Here is a 6,000-nt window from a genome sequence, read left to right on the forward strand (position 1 = left end):
CAAGGGACCATACGAATGAGGCGTAATTTTATTTTAGCCAAGAACTCCTCAAAATATGATGGAAAGAAACATTAAACGTCTTGTGCATTATTAGTACAGTTGTGGATTGTACAAAGGTAACTCTTCTCGTCAGTAACTTTCTCCATCTGTTGCTGCATATCGGAACTACATTAACACACCTCTGTTCATGATTTCATAGACAATCTATAATGGAATCGACAGTGCTTTAATTTCGGCTCAAGCAGTGGGCGTGTTGAGGCGCTACCTGCTGCACTCTGCACACAACATCGTGCCACGATTTACTAAGCAGTCGAAACACAGGAGTCAATTGTAGTTCTTCTCTGAGACTCTAAACTAATGGAAAACAGGACCGGAAAAAGTAAAATTGTATCCTTTCTAAACTATTACGTCCACTACAAATTAAATATCTATTTTTTGACACTTACTCATGGAGCTGAGCCCTTCTGGAGGAGCCGCCAATTCTGCAGCTACTCAAGAATTTCCCAGCATTTTATGGAACCCGAAGTTTCATGACCGTGTTCACAAGAGCCCTCCACTGGTCCCTATCCAATCTATACCATCCCATCCTATCTCCCTAAGATCCATTCTAATAGTGTCCACCCACCTACGCCTTGGTATTTTTGGACACTATGCTTTTTTTCTTTTGGAGTTAACTTAGTGTTTCTCTCTATATATGCCTATAATAGTGTTTTATTACTTGAAATTGCTGGTATGAAGGCAAAGCGTTAAATTTGTTACCAAATATAAATAGCACAACAGATTTCATTAAAGCATATGTAAAGTCAGCTGCGATTCTATCATAGAGCCCATCTGTGCAGGGCTAGCTGAATGTCCACACTCCAGTTAGGCTTACATATATTCCGTTTTCGAGGAATCTAGAATAGAGGAGAAAAATGAACATAACTAACTACGACTAGTTAGAGGAGTCGGGTAAGACTGAGTCATGGGTGCTGTGGCCTCAAACTGGCCTCCTGCGCTAGACCCTAATAGCAGATGAGTATGAAGAACTGACGGAACAAAACAAAATTATCAAGAGAGAAAGCAGACCCATTTCCACTTTCTCCATCTGCAGTCCAACAAGTACTATCATGGATTGAACCTGGACCTCGACGGTGAGAAGTCGGCGACTAATCGCTTCATTTATGATATGCCAAGATTGCCTGATTAACTGACTAAACGACTAACTAGCCGATCAACCAAATATGTGTAACAAGGATCTTCTTGAAAAGCGAGTAAATATATCCCTGCAACAGGCCGTGGAAGCCCATAGGGTTGTGAAATGTTGATGTTCCCACATTTTCTAGACAGTCGGCTCATAGATGGCGTCAAGTCTGTCAGCCTTACGCGCCGGCCGCCCTTTAACCCCAAGAATATTCTAAGAATATTCCTGGTACTCATTTCTGTTAGAGGCTGAGTCGACCCCAGGGCCATAGTGCGGCTGGAAGGATTAGGTCAATTGAAAAAATCCAGTGACTTCTTCGGGACTCGAACCCTTGACCTTCCAGCTTGTAACATAGTGCCTGAATCAACTACGTTACCATGTGCAATATCTAAGTTAATTTGCAATAGCTGAAATTTCAGAATACATGCTGTTTTAACCAATAAGAACTAAGTCGTATTTCTCTTTTTAAGAGTACATTAATTTTACGTGAACAATGTCGAAAGAAACTGAAGAGAACTCTCTTGTTGACATGTAAGAAATCGCAATATGTAAGAAATATTATACATAATCGTTCAAGTAGTTACTATAGGATTCTGACGATGGTGTATAGCACACAGAGATATTGGGTTTTCGGACTTTATCCATCGTCCTAGTTTTTAAGATAACTAAGAAAAATACGACGTTTCGGAAACTGGATCTCAATCACTGATTGAGGCTAGCTCTTTCTAAGGGACCCCTCACCTGAGGACGGAAACAGATCCAGTTTCCGAAACGTCGTGTTTTTCTTAGTTATCTTAAAAACCAGGACGATAATCTTTCAGTAAATGACGCATGTTCACATTTAAAATACCAGATATTGCAACAGCCAAATATGTAACTAATATATATATATGACATCCTACTAAACCAATAAAAATGCCAACTAGTATTTGGAAGTGTATTTACAATTTATATAATAAAAATTATAATAGTAAAGTCCATATCAAATTGCAACGATTCTTTGCTTGAAGACGATTCGAACACAGCAACAAATTACACTCAACATATACTGTATGGTTCATATAAAACAAAGATCTCACACAATTCTTCCATGTGGCATACGGGACGTGAAAGCCTGTACATTGTTTTATTTTGCGCCTCAATGGTGACGAAGCAGAATTCGCTCAGAATGCTTCTAATTATGATTACAGGCAGAGATACCGACTGAGTATCGGGGCTAGTAGAACCGGAAATGATGACGTAGTTTATTTTTCATTTAAAAGATTAATATGAAAGACTGATCAAAACTAATTAATTACATTGCTTGAATCTTATCGTAATTCTTTGTTGTTATCTAATGATATTCAGAATATAGGCCCAGTTAGTCTATTGTTTGGGCGTAGAGGAGCAGTTAGTCTTCCATTGTTGCGGACAAGAGTTAGTAATAGTTTTTATTCAATTATAGCGCTGTGAGGAAAGTAACTGATTCAGCAATGTAGCACTTTTTGTCGATTTTTATTCTGGAAGTAGAAACTGAAGTATACAATAATGATTTTGATGTCAGAAAGTTTTGTACTCTGCCGAAATTCACGTGTCGTCCCCTATAGAAAATTTAAAAATATAAAAGCGTAAATTGATCTGTTATTTTCTAGAGCACAAGGCATAGACTCACAATCAGAAAGAAAATCGTGCTTGAGGAAAGTTCGCTGCAAAGGAAATTGGGCTTAGAGAGGAAAAGCCGCGCCATAGCTCAAGCGGTTAGTCGCTGGCTTCCCACCGCGGCGGCCCGGGTTTGATCCCGGGTTTGGTCAAGTGGGATTTTTGGTGGACAACGTGGCGCTGGGGCAGGTTTTATCCGAGTACTTCGGTTTCCCATGTCACTCTTCATTCCACCAATTGTTCCACAATCACCCTCACCTATCACCTGGTGCTGGTACAATGGGCCAGAAGTGGCCGCAGTACAAGGGACTTAGTCCCACCCCACCAGCAATGATAATATATAGAGAGAGGAAATGGAGAAAATTGCATATGTGGAGCTTTATTATTTGTACTCCGCGCCATGCGATATTATTAGGATAATCAAATCATGGAGAGGTGGGAAATGCCTACAACATTATAGCCGAAATCTTGTCAGGATAATGCATATATAGGTTACATAAAAGGTCTTGAATTTCTTGACTGGTTGAGTGACTGTTCAAGTAGGACTCTCCTCGGTGGAGTTAGATATTTACTGTTGTTCGGGTGCCCATGAGCTGAACTCTTTAATACTTCCGGTTTCTTCCTAAATCTGGTGTTTCGAGATCTGCTGACTGCGAATAGATTTTATGTGTACACATGAAAAGAAAAATAACACAGAAAAACAAATATTAATGGAAAAAAATACACGCAACTCTTGTAAGTCTAGTTCACAAAACTTTTCATAGGGTAAAGCGGCAGAAACGTGAAACTGGCCACTTACTTTCATCTAGCACAGAGATCACGAATGGGGGAGCTATACCTCAGCTCCCCCCATACATCTTCATGGCCTTTATTTTTAATTAATCAAGCAGAGAGAAAATTTTACCTTTTACCTAGTACTCAACTAATAGTGAAGTAAGTTATACTTGCAGGAGCCCATACTAATGACCTAGAATTCTGAGTAAGCTTTAGTTAAAAGTCTAGTATTATTTAATTTAAGCACAATAGATCAATGTATGTCGCGGTGCAAGGGCAGAGAAGGCCCCTCCTTTTTACAGTAATTATTTAATTTACGTTAAATAAGAAGTGTATGTTGCCAATCGAAGTGCCGCGCTGTCTAAGGCATGACCTGTCTTCGCCCACTCGAACACTGGGATCTTGGATTCGAATCCCATTTGAGGCATGTATGTCTATATGCTTTTATTCTGTGTTTGTGTTCTCCTCTGTAGGTAGCGCCCTTGCAAGGGGCTGATATCCCATCGAAGGAGTCCTACCGATTGTGTACAGAATTAAGAAATTGAAAAAGCGGCCAAGGTCCAACAAAAGTACTGTAGAGCTATAGATAGATAGATAGATAGATAGATAGACAGATAGACAGATAGATAGATAGATAGATATAATGAGAATGTGAACTATGAAATATGAAAAGATACTGGATACAATTTCTGCATTTCTAGTAGTATACGTTTCTATCACTATTCGCCTAGTTGCACAGCAATTGAAACACTAACAGACTCACATACAGCTTAATAAATCCGAGTGAGCTAATGAAACCAGTGACGTGTAATAAGGCCCATCACAGTTATCTAATGGCTCACAATGAAACGTTGTTGCAAGATCTGGGAGGTATAAGAAACACTTTTTTTTCCTGTGGCGCTACAGCCCCAATTTGGGTCTAGGCCTACCTCCATGAAACTCTCCGTTTCACTTCGGTTTACTAGCTCTTACACATTCGGTAGGACTCCTTGGGCTCGTGATCAGCTCGTCGCAAGGCCTCTACCTGTAGACAAACACAGAAAAACGCACACAAACATCCATGCCCTGAGTGGGATTCGAACCCACGATCTCAGTTTCCGAGCGAGCGAAGACAGTGCATGCCTTAGACCGCTCGGCTACCGTGACCGGCATAAGAAACATTATAGAACCATAATACATATATACGAGTACATCTTATGCTCATATGTTCTATTTTATGGCTCTACAGCTCTTTGTTGGGCTCTGGCCGCTTCTTCTTCAGTTTCATAATCCTATATGCAGTCGGTAGATCGCTCGGTCGGTATAGTTCGCTTGCGGACTACAGGCCACGGAGTTTGCTTTTTTATATGCAGTCAGTAGGACTCCTTGTACGTGGGATCACCCTTTCGCAAGGCCGCTACCTAGACACAGGACAGTACAAATACGAAATAAACATACACAGACATCCATACCTCTAGTGGGATTCGAACATACGATCCTAATATTCAAGGGGACGAAGATAGTTCATGCCTTAGACTCCACGGCCACAGTGATCGGCGCTCACATATTCTTAACCTTGTTAAATTAGCAAGATTTGCATTACACTAACAGACTAACTTGTGCCAAATTCGGTATAAACATCACGCCATTTCGGTAAAGGTAAATAGTTTTTGCCTTCTCCATAGCCCATATAGACTCCTATTGAATGGGTACAGGGAGTAGAGGGGTGGGGGTGAAGCTGACCACTCACCACTATCTAGCACCGAGGTCAAGAAGCTATACCTCCACTCCCCATACGTCTTCATGGCGTGGGGCTTCATTAGTTAAGCATAGATACAACTTTACTCTTTTACTTTTACCTTTTTTTTTCCCTTGGCACTACAGCCCCAGTGGGCCTAGGCCTACCTCCATGAACTTCTCCGTTCACTTCGGTTTTTCTTGATCTTACACATTCGGTAGGACTCCTTGGGCGGGTGATCATCTCGTCGCAAGGCCTCTACCTGTACACAAACACAGAAAATTCGAACCCACGATCCCGGTTTCCAAGCAAGAGAAGATAGTGCATGCCTTAGACGGCTCAGCTACCGTGACCGGACGTTGTAAGCAATTGGTTTTATTTATTCTCACTTTTTCAGTTAGTTTGTAGTCTGTCAAGCCTCGCCACATCTCATGATTCTGCACCTTCAAATGTACCAAGAAAAGGGCCTCTGAATTCCGTACTTGTTTCTGATTTTGTGCCGTCTCTATCAACTGGTGATGCAAACTTTCAAGACTATTCAATTAAATATTTTCTGCACGGTTATACTGTAGAGGGAACGACAGAAATCTGCTTGAAGAATGTAAAGTAAAAGACCACATGCTTCCCAGGATCAACAGAACTATGGAACTAATCCTATAGTTAAGCGTTCTGCTTGAGAAACAAATTG

The sequence above is a fragment of the Cryptotermes secundus genome, unplaced genomic scaffold (assembly GCF_002891405.2).
Source record: "Cryptotermes secundus unplaced genomic scaffold, Csec_1.0 scaffold293, whole genome shotgun sequence".
Lineage (NCBI taxonomy): Eukaryota > Metazoa > Arthropoda > Insecta > Blattodea > Kalotermitidae > Cryptotermes > Cryptotermes secundus.